The sequence below is a fragment of the Miscanthus floridulus genome, chromosome 10, assembly GCF_019320115.1.
Source record: "Miscanthus floridulus cultivar M001 chromosome 10, ASM1932011v1, whole genome shotgun sequence".
NCBI lineage: Eukaryota > Viridiplantae > Streptophyta > Magnoliopsida > Poales > Poaceae > Miscanthus > Miscanthus floridulus.
This window is the reverse complement of record NC_089589.1, coordinates 27040340-27057614: the sequence shown is the minus strand read 5'-3', so window position 1 is coordinate 27057614 and position 17275 is coordinate 27040340.

The following is a 17275-nucleotide window of genomic DNA, read 5'->3' as shown; positions in this document are numbered from 1 at the left end:
CAATCGAGATGTCTGTAGACTCTTTGCAAAAAATGTAGAAATAAAGCCAAAATTGAGGCTTCCATTGCAGAGGCATACATTCTAGAGGAGATGTCGAACTTCACAGAGAAATACTACACTGAGAACCTTCCTAGTGTTGCAACTCGGAAGCACAAGTGCATCGACCACTAAGCAATTAAAAAATGAAGACTGGTGCAGTATCATGCTATCTGTGTTGACCAACCTTATCGAGGTGCAGTCATTCATTGGGTAAGTTCTGAATGAACTTGTTTCATTTCGCCATATGTCCTTGTTTCTTCGTCCAACCCCCTTGTTTCTCGTTGGTATAGGGAAATTCTTTGTCAATCCTAGCATGGATCAAGGCAACCTACCCCGCAAGAAAATGATACCCTTCTTTCACGGGGTGCGGGACCAGAGAGCCCCGATTTCATTTGTTGGTTCAAACAGAAAGCCCAAACTGATGCTCCTATAAGTGATGAGCTGAGACAGGTTGCAAACGGCTGTGCCGTTAGGGTCAAGTCATTTACTGGTTATGACGTGAATGGATATTGTTTTCACACAGCAAGCTACGAGCAGAGTCGGCCCAATCGAAAAACCACAAACAGTGGAGTTGTTACGCCCGGCACTGATGGACTTGACAATTATGGAAGAATTGAAGAAATCTATGAACTATCATTCTATGGTTCCAAACCTCTTACTCCTATCATATTCAAATGCCACTGGTTTCATCCTGATGTAACAGATGGACCCCTAAGCTTGGGCTAGTCGAGATTCGACAGGATTCCATCTATCCAGGAAAAGATGTCTACATTGTGGCTCAATAGGCCATCCAAGTTTATTATAATCATATGTGTGCAAAGACGCCGAGCATTTTAAGGGTTGGTCTATTGTGCACAAGGTATCGCCATATGGTAAACTACCTATCCCAAATGATGAAGATTACAACTTCAACCCAAACACATATGATGGAGAGTTCTATCAAGAAGAGGGGCTACAAGGGAGGTTTGACATAGACTTAACCAAAGAGATAGAAATGGAAGTAGACAATGAAAGGGATGATGACGAGGACGCTGGAGATGAGGTGTGAAATCTGAAGGACATACAAATGCTTGAGCGATTACGTTTAGGCAATGACAATGAAAACAACATTCCTCCTTCGGATAGTGTTGATGAGTTGGACAATGTTGATAGTGATGACGAGACCTATGATCCAGCTAATCTCAATCATGAAGATTATTTCTAATACATGTAATACTATGTTTTTGTAATTATGTTTTGTTCATTTTTGCATATATTTCTAATACATGTATTACTATGTTTTTTGTAATTATGTTTTTTTCATTTTTGCACCTATTTCTAATTATGTCTTGTTTTTCTTTTTTATTGCAGGTGATTGAACAAAGATGGCGGGCGACCGTCATAGGTCCGTAAACTCGATTTACCAAAGACCACGCCGACTGTAGGAGGAGGTGGAGGGGGCGGTGGAGGGATCGAACAGCAGGAGGAGGAGGAGGACCGCCAGCCGTAGGAGGGGGCCGTCTCCTCCCACACCACGTGAGGACAACCGCCAGCCGTAGGAGGAGGTGGCGCCCATGGATGAGTCAGATGAGGAGCTGGTTCAGTAGAGGATAAGGAGGAGGAGGAGGAGGAGGGGGAGGCGGTAGGCACAGGTTCCGCTTCCTCCGACTCCTCTTTGAGTGTCTACTTGCGAGGTCCCGCGAGCCTCCCACAGGTTCTACTTCCTCACCAACGCCCAGTGATTCGCCCTAAAGGGCAAAACTAAGTAACTTTATATGTTATCACCACTACTTCATATGATATGATGAAAAAACTAATATTTTTTCTTAATCACTTGTGCAGAAACTAGGTGGTTGTGTCGGGTGGTAGCGCACGGCTAGTCAATGGCATCCTGGGTCTTCTATGCAGGCAACACTTCCCCGGCATTGTCACATACGGATCAAACACGGAGCCGGCCTACTCGTTTGACCACTACGTCGTCGCCCCTGATGCAGAGTACCCCAACAATGCGGCGCGGGTGAAGGTAGAGTTTTGGGTAAGTCTCCCTCGCACAACATTTCTCAATACGTCACATTCATTGGACTTTTCTTGAAATAATGAATGGATACATTGCTTTTGTATACAGATTTATTACAGAAGCGAGGAGGGATTTGAGGTCAGGGCGGAGCAGGTGACTACCAAAGCTGGTAAAAAACTCATCACCGATATGCATCACGAGGTGCGCATCCAGGCCATCGTAACCTACTACAGGTCGAAGCTTGGAGAGAGGAAAACCAAGAAAGACGCAAGAGAGATGCAGCTGACCCAGGGGCAGTACATTGAGGTAAATGAAGAACATCAATATTGATTCATTTTGAGATTAAGTTGGTTTAATTTGATCTTCTTATATGTCCAATACTTGATGACGTGTAGATGATTCCCTGGTGGTGCCAAGCGTATCCCGAGTGCTGGGCGATGATGGTGGAGAGGTGGTTCACGGAGGAGTACCTCAAGATGCACAGGGATGCCCAGGACTATCGTTTGCAGATGCAAGGTCCAGCACACCATCAAGGCAGCTGCAGCCTCACCGGATACAAACAAGCATGGGTACACGAATTCATTTATCTATTGTGACGCTCAGTTTTGCCTGATTTCTAATCATCGTGCTGTCTTTCTCGCAGTCAGCGTCACATAGTGGTCAGGCTTGCTCGGACTTCTAGGCATGGTGTATGGCCCACAAGGGCAAGGCGACGTCCGACGTCTCCTTCAACCTAGAGGACCCGCCCGAGGCATACACGAACCCGAGCGTCCACTCCCGCATCAGTGAGTACACTGAGGTGCGAGGTCGCTCCATGAGTCAGACCACGATCCGAGCACCCAGGACTTCGTTGGAGAGGCCGTCATGAGGGCGGGGCAAGGCAAGAAGCATGGGTGGTTCTGGCTTGGCGATAGCGTCATCGACACGGCCTCTACTCCCTCTCTCTCCCAGATCTGAGCACGGAGCACGAGCGAGAGCCTAGCCATTCACACACGTCCGACCGCTGCACAGCACCGGGTCGACGCACTCGAGGTTATTCCTGTTTTACTCGTCATACATTGATCTTTACATACCTTAATTAGCTTTGCATTACTAAAATATTAGAGTGAAATATTGCAGGCCCGGCTGGAATAAGAAATGAGGCAACGTCAGGAGCTGGCGGCCCAGCTGGACGCCGAGCGGCAGGCCTAGGCACAGAGGCTGACGGACATTACGGAGTTCCTACAAGGGCTTGGGCAGCGTGTGGGCTTCTCTCTGCCAGCTGAGCTGTTGGTTCCACCTCCGCCTCCGTGTCCTACAGCTACAGCTACTCCTGTGAGTATGAAAGTTTTTTACTTTCGCTTGTGCTTTGCTTGTATGGCCTCTACCTTCCTAGATTAGCTATCCAAATAATCTTGTATCACATGCAATCTTTACTCCTTTTGTGCAGTCTCCATCTGACGGTGGTTCGAATTCCACCTCATGCACCTCCGAATGATGGAGCTGGCTTTCACCACAGTCGCAGTGGCCGAGATGAGTGCACGTTGTATTTTTTTTATTTATTGTTCACTTGGTGATTGACTTGTGATATACTTGTGATGCACTTATCGACTTTGATGGACTTATGGATTTATTTGGATGGACTTGAGTACTTATTATTATATATGTGATATATATTGTGATGGATGTGATATGTGCGGATGGATGAGATATATATGCGATGGATGAGATATATATGTGATGAATGAGATATATATGTGATGGATGAGATATATGTGTGATATATGTTTATATGAATTTATTTGTCATGATGAAATGTAAAAAAAAAATCAAAAATTACCGTTTTGGGTCACTTTGTCGAGTGTTGCACTCGGCAAAGGACATGGTCACAGCACTCGGCAAAGCTGGAAAAATGGGCGCTCGGAAAACTGTTTTTCTAGCTTTGCCGAGTGCCATGACTATGGCACTCGGCAAAGATTTTTTTTAAAAAAAAATTCAAACTTTGTCGAGTGCCAGCCAGAGGGCACTCGGCAAAGAATTTTTTTTAAAAAAAATTTCAAACTTTGCCGAGCGCCGGCTAGGGGACACTCGGCAAAGATTTTTTTTAAAAAAAAATGCAAACTTTGCCGAGTGCCCGCCAGAGGGCACTTGGCAAAGAAATTTTTTTAAAAACAAAATTTCAAACTTTGCCGAGCGCCAGTCAGGAGGCACTCGACAAACATTTTTTTTAAAAAAAATATAAAATCTTTGCCGAGTGCCTACAGGGTTGGCACTCGGCAAAGAGACCGTCAACGGGACCAGCGCCGTGACGGTCGTTTTTCTTTGCCGAGTGCCCCCGGAGCTCTCGGCAAAGCATTTTCCGAGTGCCCGATAAAAGACACTCGGCAAAGAGGGCTTTGCCGTGTGTTCTTTGCCGAGTGCCGCACTCGGCAAAGGCTTTGCCGAGTGCAATTTGGCCTTTGCCGAGTACCTCAGGCACTCGGCAAAGAACCTGAATCCAGCAGTGCACTATGGCAAGTAAAATTGTAAACAGATTGATTTTGAGCAAGGTTTGCTTATCTCTTTTCGATCATACTTGGCTATATGTATAACACTTGTACACATTTTATTTGCGTATGCACTATTGGAGTATATATATCCAGTAGCAATATGTATGTAGGGGCACATGTCCCCTCTCTATGGATGACACGTACAATAATGTGAACAATATATAGTTATTGTAAGATCATCAGCCCACTCTAGCTGCGTAGACACAACTATTTACATCGATGGACCATGACACTCTTGTCTCCAAGAGCATTCCGATCTGAAGCTGATGGTGGTCAAATTTGAACAATGTGCTATTAATTATATATGTTATCAATATGATTAAAGACTTCGTGGTTGTAGAAAGGAGAAGGCACTTTAGAAGGCAAGGGGGGAGCAATCTTTACTATGGAGATGATCAAAAGGTATTTGCTTTTAGTGTATGGTGATGCCATTTGGGAAAAAGAGAGGAGCTCCTTTCTGTGCTTTAGTTTAGATTTCCAAATCCACATTCCCATCTTAATAAAGTAGTGGCGTATGAAAGCTAGCTTAACATGAGGGGGAATAAGAAAGGTTAACAACTAGCTAGAGAGATAAGCACAGCATCCTTTGGTCATTAGACCCTAAAGCATGATGCTTTAGAATCTTGGAAAGATATAATATATATCTATCTATCTCCTGCTAGCATGCATCCCTCACAGCGTCTCATTAAAATAGATGGAGCAAGTGTAAGTTGGGAATTTGTCGTGTACGACGACTTTTCTTATATAAAAATTGACGATATATATCTGTCGAAATCTGAGTGAGATTGTGGTACAACAGCAAGTGTATGTGTTGTCTCTCTAATCCTTATCACATGATATGGGTGGTCTATTCTTTTGACAAGCATTATATATACACTTAGTAAATCACTTCGTACGTGTATCCCATAATGCTTATATTATATTATAATAATCCTTAATATATATATATATATATATATATATATATATATATATATATATATATATATATATATATATATATATCCCCTGCGACCTTATTTATTTATTATTCCTTTCGTCTTAAAAGGGGAGAAGTGCCACACTGTTTTCTTCTCAAAAGCATGTAAGAAAATAGGTGGTTCTTCTTCCACGTACTATTTACTATCATATATACCATGCTTCAGCAGATATCTAGTACACTAATATAGTAATATTCAGTAGCTCTCTTTGCATGAAAAAATTGCTTGCAACAAATTAAATAAGAAGCAGAAAATTAATAATACAAAAAATGCATCCGCACCATATGGACTACACTACACAGGTACGTATAGCCTACTAGGGTTTGTGTTCAGGGAAAAGGTTTGCATGTGTGATGCACGTTTGGTCCAACAAGGACCACCCAATGTCCCATGCATATACGCACGCAGCTGATAGGGCCGTTTGCATCATCAATGGCTATAGTTTTTGGTCTGGTCATGGATATGCATGGCCTAGAATTTCGTGGGCACGTATGATATGATGGCAAATCTAAGTTTTGCCATACCGCCGTACCTTGATGCATGCATGGCTTTGGTACTTTTGGTACCACACGCGTGGACAAGAAAATGGCATGGGCTAGTGCTACCTACCATACCGGGACGCTTGCACGGTTGCACTACGCCCTGCTCTTCGACCTATGTATTTTTTCCTAGCTAGGTACTTTATTCCAAATTTTAAGGTATTTTAACTTTTGTACTATATGTGTCTACATTGACACTACCACAGGATGGACTTGTTGTCCCAGGCGGTAACGGCCTTTAGTCCTGGTTACCGCGCCGGGACAACGATCCCGGGACTAAAGGTAGAACCATTAGTCCCGGGTCATCAAGCCGGGACTAAAGAGGGACCTTTAGTTCCGGTTGGTGTTACCAACCGGGACTAAAGGCCCTCCAGCCGAGCAAATGTGGCCGCACCCTTTAGTCCCGGTTGGTAACCCCAACCGGGATTAAAGGTTCCTTTTCTTTTTCTTTTTTTTTGTTTAATTTATTTTCAGTTTAGTTACACATATTTATTTAATATATAATATGTTTTTATGTACGTATTCTACGCTGCTAATATAAATACACGCACGCATATAATTACATCTAATTCTCATCTCGAGCATTATTATATTCGAATAAAGTATGAAACTATATATATTATAGATATATATGTATATGTATATATACAACACTTTTATAATCTTGTTCTCGAAAATAACGATATCAATAAATATTTAATTTACATCATTTATTCCTTAGGATCAAAGTAGAACTCGTCGTTGGGATTTAGCACCTTTTCTAGAAGAAATCCTGCTATTGACTCTTGAACTGCTTTTAGATGGTCTTTTTGCATGACCCTTTGTTTCAACCATTTAGTCTTGCATTTGAAATAAAAGGAAAAGTATTAATACATATATATATATATATATATATTTAAAAATAAAAAAATTGATATATACGTACTCTGAGGACATCTTTAGGAGTTCTTCTTATGTGTGTAGTGATAAATTCACAAACGTAGTATCCACATAAGTTATTACCTGGTTGCTGCCGCAAACACCACTGCACGAGAAGAAGATTATTCTTATCATCTCACACGTAAATTGAAGTACGATATAGTAATTAAACACGTGGGGAAGTATATATAGTACAACTTACTGGTATTTCAACTATATTAAGTGGTGCCTTGCAATCCTTGCGGTGTTGCCGAATAAACTCTTTCCAAACCCTGTGCGACCAATAATGTACGATCGTTAATAAATTATGGCAAAGTCTATTCAATAATAGTTGTGCGCGAGAGATCAAAATTACCCTTGGATAATGTCTATCATATCTTAGTATAGTGTCCGCTCTTTTCTCAACGAGTCCAAGATTACTAACCGACTTGAGTTTAACTCAATGACAATGAGTATCCAGTGAAACCTGCATTGGTTTATACACACACGTACATGCATATAAGTTGTATTGATATTACAAAAATGTGTAGACTATATTATTATTAACACTTACTCAAAGTTGTACGGGAAAAGTATTGTTGTCTTGTCGTGCTGCTTCACGAAGAACCTCATGATATTCTTTTGTACTTCAGATACCCACCGCTCCTTGACAATAATATCAGTTTTGAAAATGATATAAGGATCAATGAAGTCAACACTGGTGTCTTGTATTCTTTGGAGCTCTGACATCTGGAATCTGTATATAAATATAAGTTACATGTGAGGATAATTATATACACGTACGCATGGAAGTGAGTTTATTAAATAAAAGTAAGAATCACTTACAAACAAAAGGAGCTAATGATTGATTTGTCCAGAGCGTCCATGTGGTATAGTTGATGCAATTCTTTGAAACTAATATGTAAGATGTCATCGCCATGGAAGTAATGATGGTCTCTAAATCTGACAAAGATCCACTCCTCACCCCTGCCACATGCCTGCCTATACCACTTGTTGAGCAAGTACATTTACGTACCCAATTCATTTAGAGCCGCAGGGTTGTATAGACTTTTGCCAAATTTATAAGTCTTCTAGGTATCAACTTCTAGGTTCTGGATTGGAGCTTTGCCCATCAATTGATCCAAGGTTAAACCAGTTAGTTCAAAAAAAGCATTAAGGTCTTGAACCGACACTTCTCCAGAGTTGTATGGTCGATAGACTTCTATGTTGGAACCATATTCATTAGCAACAACAAGATTTTGCATTGGTTGCTTCTGTTGTCCGAGCTGTGGGACATTCTTCCCTGATGCTCTTTTCCTTTTCTTATGTGCATCATGTGACTTCACGAGGGAGCGGTCATAGTCTGATAGTGGCGGAGGCTTACGAACTTCAAGCATCTTTTTCTTGTGAGCTTCGACCTTCTACCTCAGCAGATCTTGTGGTATGTAAAAGTACGGCTTCTCCTTAAGCTTCGCTTGTCTCTGCTTTTGGATATCTATAAAAAATCTTTCACTTTTTTGTCTTCTTCAGCTGCTATTTGCTCATCAGTCTTTTCAGGAAGTATTTCTTAAGAAATAACTCTTTTTTTCGGGGTCTTCTTTGCCGCTGAGACCTTAGATGTCTTTGTAGTGCGTCGCTGTGGAGGGGGTGGGGGCGGTGTTGGAGACCGACATAGAGGCGATGAGGCCGGTGTTGGAGTCTGGAGTGGTGGCGTTGGAGATCGTTGTGGAGGCGGTGGGGCCGGTGTAGGAGTTGGAGATCGTTGTGGAGGCGATGGGGCCGGTGTAGGAGTTAGAGATCGCCGTGGGGATGAAGTCGTCTCGCCCCCCGTGATGCTGTGATGAGATGGGGAATGAATGATTGGGCTAGGCTGGGGGAAGACCCTGCTACAAAAACAAGTTGTGGGTCAATTATTTTTGAAGCCAATATAAAATTAATGGAAAATAATATTTCATTCACTTTCATTCGTACCTAGGGTGAGGTAGGGGAAGCGGTGGCGTCCCAGGAATGATGATGAAGTGTTTGCGCCATTGAATAAATGTCTTCTCTGTTTCTCCTAGTGTCTTCTCCCCATCACCGCCTTCAATGTCAAGAGGAACATTGCTGTAACCTTTGAGCACTCTATTGACCGAGATGCTAGCATATCCAGGTTGAATAACTGACCCATGGATTCTTGGTGTCTTCGTTCGGTCTATTGGAGATACAACCCCGACAGCCACCATGATTGATGCATTATTACCATATGGAATGTGCAGCTCACATGTTGTTAGAGGCTCGGTAATGTCATCAACAGGGAAGCACAACCCAGCGTCATCTTGAATAACTGGCAGCTCCTTGGAAGCACAACTGCTTTTCATCTGACCAATGGGGCTAATGGTGACTCCCGGCGTTGATTGCGATTGCATTTGACTCATTGCTAGTTGCACTTGCCTCTTAATCTCCTCCTGCATTCTTGCCTCAAGAGATTTTTCTCATTCACGTGATTCAAGCAATGCTTGTCGTGACTCATTAATAAATTGCTCCAATACATGGATTCGGTTTGCCTCCTCATCCTTGTTTCTCTGGCGGCTTCTGTAGGTATCCTTGTCTACTGGGAATGCTTGTAGCCATGGAACTGCCCCATAGCCTCTTGTTCGACCACCGTTTTTAGGATTCTCTAGGGCATATGTCAATTCATCCTTCTCTCTGTTGGGCTTGAAAACACCACTATCAGCTTCTTCCCTAGCATGAGCTAGTCTCTGTGTTGCTCTCTCAATTTTTTGGCCGAAAATTAGCTTGCTAGTGTCTGGGTCTAGGCTTCTCCCATGAGCGTAGAACCAATTCTTCGCGCGTTGAGGCCAGTTCTTCTCTATTGTTTTAGGTATGATTCCCTTGGCAGTAATCTCTGCTTCTAGGTTCTGCTACTTGGGAATAGCACTCCTATAACCACCTGATCCCATGCGATGATGGTATTGCTTCTGTCGGGCATTCTACTGATTCCTCATCACACGTTCCTCACTCTCTTGAGATATCTTGTATTGTACGAAGTCATCCCAATGGGACTCCAACTTGACAAACGCCTTAGCATTGAAATTCGGCGTTTCATTCTTCAAGATAAACTTTTTATATAATGTCTTCTTCCAACTCTAGAACAATGTTGCCATCTTCTTCATTGTCCAATCCCTCACTAGCTCCTTCAAAGCATCATCTGCTTGTAATGTAAAATGCTGAGTGATATCTCTCCAAGCTAGGTTCTTATCACGATCAGATACAAAACTAACATTAGGAGTGGATATCTCCTGCTTCCGTTCACGAGCACTAACTAGGATCCTATCCCTTACAATGAACCCACATTGATTAACATATGTCTGAGCATGTGGTCCCAATGGTTTGCCGGTGTCGGTGTCGAATTCTGATATTATGAAACGACCCTCTAATGGCTTTTTTGGCCCTCGGACTTTCCTACTCTTGTCGGTGGTTGATGTAGATCCAGAGAACAGCTACATGAGTAGAAACACAACGATTAACAACAAATATACGTACGCATGCATCTATAAGAGATGATAAATAATCGAATATACCTGGCCAGTATATTCTTGGGCGACAATTTGTTGATCTTCAACCACTGGGATATTCAGGATATCCTCATAATCAGCAAAGTACTGACTCATGTCATCTACATCCGTATTGGTGTCGGCGTTGATAATATCCGCCATTATGTCATCATTCAAGTTATCATCCGAAGCAGTCATTTGTATCCTCAAGATAACACATAGATAGAATTACTATGGCACATAATATAAGTACATGTGATAACACATATAGAATTACTAAATCCAATTAAATATAATAACACATAATAAGGATGAACAATAATAAGGTATAGGCTTTGGAATCGAATAAAAAACACTTTCGATCCAAAAACATGGAAATAAGTACATGTATATATACACATAGAATGATACAATTTTCTCTCTCTCTCTTAACACATAGAAATAAGTGCATATGTATATATCTCTAGATATGCATGTGATAACACATAGAATGTCTCTCTAGATACAATTTTCTCTCTCTCTCAACACATGGAAATAATTAAGTACATGTATATATACACATATAAATAATTAAGTACATATATATGTATACATATATAATCTCTCTCTAGATACATGTGATATAGATAGAATTACTAATAAAATATCCAAGTGATATATAGATAGAATTACTAAAATAAAATATGCATGTGATATAGAGATAGAATTACTAATAAAATATGCATGTGTCAATTACTAAAACAAAATTAAATCTAACATATATATAGAGAGATAGAATATAATTACTAAATCCAATTAAATAAAATAACACACATATATCTAGATAGAATTAATTACTAAATCTAATTAAACCTATCATATATACATAGATAGAATTACTAAATCAAAATTAAATCTAACACATATATAGAGAGAGATAGAATAATAATTACTAAATATATCAAAAACTATAATAAAAAACTATCTAAAAAATTATCTAAATAAAGTACTAATTAAATTTTAATACATTTAAATCTAATTAACATATATAAAAAACTATCTAAAAAACTAACTAAAAAACTAAGAATAAACTACTAATTAAATTTTAATACATTTTAATCTAACATATATATAAAAAACTATCTAAAAACTATCTAAAAATATGGCTGAGCTAGCTAGCAGGCTAGGGGCGGATGGCGGGCGTGTTGGCCAACTACGGGGCCGAGCTGAGCACCTCGCGCGAGGATGACGTACGGTGGAGACGAGCTCGACGACCACCGGGCGGGGCTCGACGACGAGGCCGGGCGGGGGTAGATCGACGACGGCAGCGGCGCGGCAGAGCTCGACGCGGCCGGGCGCGGCAGAGACGAGATCGACGTGTAGATCGAAAAGTAGAAGATGAACAGAGGAACCATTCTATATATATAGGCCGGGACCCTTTAGTCCTGGCTGGTAACACCAACCGGGACTAAAGCTCCTTTAGTCCCGGCTGATAAGCCGAACCGGGACTAAAGGTCCAACCCTTTAGTCCTGGCTCGGCTTATCAGCCGGGACTAAAGGAGCTTTAGTCTCGGTTGGTGTTACCAGCCGGGACTAAAGGTATTTTTGGACGGGCAATTCCGCCCACCCTTTAGTCCTGGTTCCTCGCCTGGGCCGGGACTGAAGGCCTGAAAATTTTGGCAGCCCGCCAGAGTAATTGGAAAGGCCTGGGATTTTGATTTTGTTCTCCTTGTTTAATACTAATTAATTCTATATCAACTTCAATACTTTGCAATATTTATTTTCAAAAATACTATTGATTAACTAATTATTTATTGTAAATAGGAAAATTTTGTAACCTAAAGTTTTTAATTTCTTTACGAATATAGAATATAAATGTTACTCATACTAAGTATTTTGTTAATGCAAAAATATATTTGTAACTTAAAATTAATAAAACTAATATTATTCGATAGGAAATTTATTATCACGTTATTGTAACGTCAATGTTTCAATTTTTTCTCGGTTTTCTGACCAAAATGACAGAAAATTTTTGTTGAACCTATAAAAATAAAGAAAATGTAGTATTTTGTTCTACAACTTTTTCAAATGAAAAAATGGCCTATATAAGGATTGTAGATCTTGATGAGTTGAATAAACTTAATATTCAAAACTTTTCAATTTGAGACAATCTAGGGTTCCGAAAACTAGTTTGTAGGCGTCGAAATTTAAAAATCACAAATTTGAACCATCTAAACTTTCTCAAATAAAATGTTGACCAAAACAACAATTGTATATCTTGATGAGCTGAACAAACTTGGTATTCAAAACTTTACAATTTGAGACAATCTAGGGTTCCGAAAACTAGTTTGTAGGCGTCGAAATTTAAAAATCACAAATTTGAACCATCCAAACTATCTCAAATGGAAAGTTGACCAAAACAACAATTGTAGATCTTGATGCGTTTAACAAACTTGGTATTCAAAACTTTTCAATTTGAAGTCATTTAGAGTCCATAATACTAGAGTCAAAGTGTTGTTTTTTTATTTGACCAAATTTGACTTGGTCAAACTTGCTCAAATGAGACACTAAATGACCTCAGATGAAAAATCTCTGATTACCAAGTTTGATCATCTTAGCAAGATCTACAATTGTTACATAGCTCATTTTCTCATTTGAGAAAGTTTTATCAAACATTAGTCATAAATTCTTGAATCTCATAGACTTTCTAAAACTATGTCACACACTTGTGAAATTTGAACTACATTTTGTTCAAACTTTCTCAAATGAAAAAATGTCCTATATAAGGATTATAGATATTGATGATCTGAACAAACTTGGTATTCAAAACTTTTCAATTTGAGATAATCTAGGGTTCCGAAAAATAGTTTGTAGGCGTAGAAATTTAAAAATCACAAATTTGAACCATCCAAACTTTCTCAAATGGAAAGTTGACCAAAACAACAATTGTAGATCTTGATGAGTTTAACAAACTTGGTATTAAAAAATTTTCAATTTTAAGTCATTTAGAGTTTATAATACTAGAGTCCAAGTGTTATTTTTTCATTTGACCAAATTTGATTTGGTCAAACTTGCTCAAATGAGACACTAAATGACCTCAGATGAAAAAACTTTGAATACCAAGTTTGATCATCTTAGCAAGATCTACAATTGTTACATAGCTCATTTTCCCATTTGAGAAAGTTTTATCAAACACTAGTCATAAATTATTGAATCTCATATAGACTTTCTAAAACTATGTCACACACTTGTGAAATTTGAAACATATATTAAACATATTACAATGTGAAGTCATAACATATTACATAATATTCGTCTCTAAAACATAATATATTAAACATGCATCGTTGTATCATGCGGGCACAACAGTGAATTTCTTCTTGACGTATGACCCTTGGTTATGATCTTGTCGTAACCATGGAGTGTCTTCATCATTTAACATGATGCTTGGATCTTTCTTCACTATGAAGGGTGGAATTCGGATATTTCTTTCATAATCTTCTGACATGTCTGACTTGTCTTCAATTCCCACTATATTTATTTTCCCAGAAAGAACTATGTGGCGCTTTGGCTCATTGATCATTGAGTTGATGTCTTCGTTTTTCCTCTCTTTAATTTTGTAGACATGTCTTTCACATAGAACATCTGACTCACATCGGCAGCAAGGACGAATGGTTCGTCTTTGTACCCAATATTGTTGAGGTCCACTGTTGTCATTCCATACTCTTTGTCGACTGTTACTCCTCCTCCGGTCAGCTTCACCCATTGGCACCAGAACAAAGGGACTTTAAAATTAGGTGCGTAGTCTTGTTCCCATACCTCTTCTATGCGGCCATAATATATTTGTATATTCCCATTTGGATCTGTGCCATCTATGCGAACACCACTATTTTGATTGGTGCTCCTTTTATCTTGGGTAACTGTGTAAAATGTATTCACATTTATCTCGTACCCTTGGTACGTGAGGATATGCCACGATGGTTGCCTAGCTAACAAATACAGTTGCTCATCAATATTGTCATCGCCTTGACATTCTTTTCGCAACCAACCACTGAAACTTTTCATGTGCTGACGCCTAATCCAAGCTTCAGTCTTCCCTGGAAACTTGGATCGTAAGAACTCCTTATGTATCTTGATGTACGGATGCACCAATGATGAGTTCTGAAGAACTGTGTAGTGTGCTTTATTGAAATAATCGTCTTCCATGTCAATATATGTTTTCTTCCCTAAAGTTCCTTTACCACTGAGTCTCCCCTTGTGTCGCGATTTGGGAACGCCAATCGGGGCAAGGTCAGGAATAAAGTCAACACAGAACTCAATGACCTTCTCTGTTCCATAGCCCTAGGCAATGCTTCCTTCAGGCTTAGAATGGACTTTTACATATTTCTTCAAGACTCCCATAAACCTCTCGAAGGGGAACATGTTATGTAAGAACACAGGTTCAAGAATACTAATCTCCTTCACCAAATGAACTAGGAGGTGTGTCATGATATTAAAGAAGGATGGAGGGAACACCAACTTAAAGCTAATAAGACATTGAACCACATCATTCTGTAGAGTAGCTAGTTCCACTGGATTGATTGCCTTCTGAGAAATTGCATTGAGGAATGCACATAGCTTCACTGTGGCTAGACGTACATGTGGAGGTAGAATTCCTCTTAAAGCAACTAGAAGCAATTGCGTCATAAGCACATGGTAGTCGTGGGACTTTAAGTTTAGGAATTTCTTCTCTGGCACATTTATTATACCCTTTATATTGGAGGAGAATCCTGATGGGACCTTGATGCTGCTTAGACATTTGAACATGATGTCCCTCTCTGGATGAAGGTTGTCTCGTTCTTTCATGCCCTGCAAGTCCTGGCGTGCTTCAAGTGAATCCTTTGGCTTCCCGTACACACCCTTGAATCCTAACAGGTTCACACAAAGATTCTTTGTCAGGTGCATCATGTCGATTGCGTTGCAGACCTCTAGGACTTGCCAATAGAGTAGCTCCCAAAAGATGGACTTCTTCTTCCACATGGGTGCGTGTCCCTTAGCATCTTTGGGAACAGATTCACTGCCTTGTCCCTTTCCAAATACTACTTTCACATCCTTGACCATTGCTAGTACATCTTCCCCAGTTCGGTTATGAGGCTTCTTCTGGTGGTCTGGCTTACCTTTAAAATGCTTACCTTTCTTTCTTACTTGGTGATTCAAAGGAAGGAATCGACGATGGCCAAGGTACACGACCTTTCGACATCTTTTCAAATATATACTGTCAAGGTCATCAAAACAATGTGTACATGCATTATATCCTTTGTTTGTCTAACCTGAAAGATTACTTAAAGCAGGCCAATCATTGATTATTACGAACAACATTACTCATAGGTCAAAGTGTTCTTGTTTGTACTCATCACAGACACGTACACCTGGTTTGTTCCATAAAACTAGAAGTTCTTCAACTAATGGCTTCAGATAGACATCAATGTCGTTGCCAGGTTGCCTCGGACCTTGGATGAGGATCGGCATCATAATGAACTTCCGCTTCATGCATAACCATGGAGGAAGGTTGTAGATACATAGAGTAACTAGCCAAGTGCTATGACTAGTGCTCTGCTCCCCAAAAGGATTCATACCATCTGTACTTAAGGCGAACCTTAAGTTTCTAGCTTCATTTGCAAACTCTAGAAATTCCCTGTCTATCGCTCTCCACTGGGACACATCAGCTGGGTGTCTCAGCATATTGTCTACCTTACGGTCTTCTTTATGCCATCGCAATAACTTTGCATGGTCTTTATTTCTGAACAAACGTTTTAAGCATGGTATTATAGGAGCATACTACATAACCTTGGTAGGGATTTTCTTTCTAGGATGTTGTTCACCCTCGATGTCACTAGGATCATCACGCCTGATCTTATACCACGCTGCTTTACATACCGGGCATTCATCCAAATTCTCGTATTCATTGCCATGGTAGAGGATGCAATCATTAGGACATGCATGTATCTTCTGGATTTTTAATCCCAAAGGGCAGACAACCTTTTTTGCTTTGTACGTAGTGGTGGGCAATTCATTCGGCTTCGGAAGCATCTTCTTTATGAGGTTCAATAAATTCCCAAATGCCTTGTCGGATACACCATTCGTTGCCTTCCACTGTAGCAATTCCAGTGTTGTACCCAACTTTTTTGCCCCTCTTCGGCCGTCGGGTATAGTAACTTCCTATGATCCTCAAGCATGCGCTCGAACTTAACTTTCTCTTTTTCACTTTCGCATTCTTGTTGTGCATCACGAATGGCATCGCCAAGAGCATCACCGAGATCATCTTCTGCCGCTACCTCTTCTTCATCTCCCTCCATTGTAGTATCATCAAAGGCACCATACTGAGCAATAATGTCATCAATGTCTAAATCTTCTCCTTCACCTTCTTTCATCATGACCCCACTTTCTCCATGCTTAGTCCAACATATATAGTTTGACATGAAACCTGACTTAAGAAAATGTGAATGAAGACTCATTGAGCTTGAATATTCCTTTAAATTCTTACATATGGCACATGGACAGCACATGAAACCATCCCGCTTATTTGTCTCGGCCACACCTAAGAAATAGTGCACACCCTCAATAAAGTCTTGGGAGCGGCGATCGGCATTGTACATCCAATGGCGTGACATAATCTGCATTACACGACAAATTATGAAAACCTTGAACATAATTAAGTATTTTATTACACGACATAGATGACACACACACGGTTGATTAATTAACTAAGCCTAGCTACAACGTAAGCAATCCCAACTATCACTAA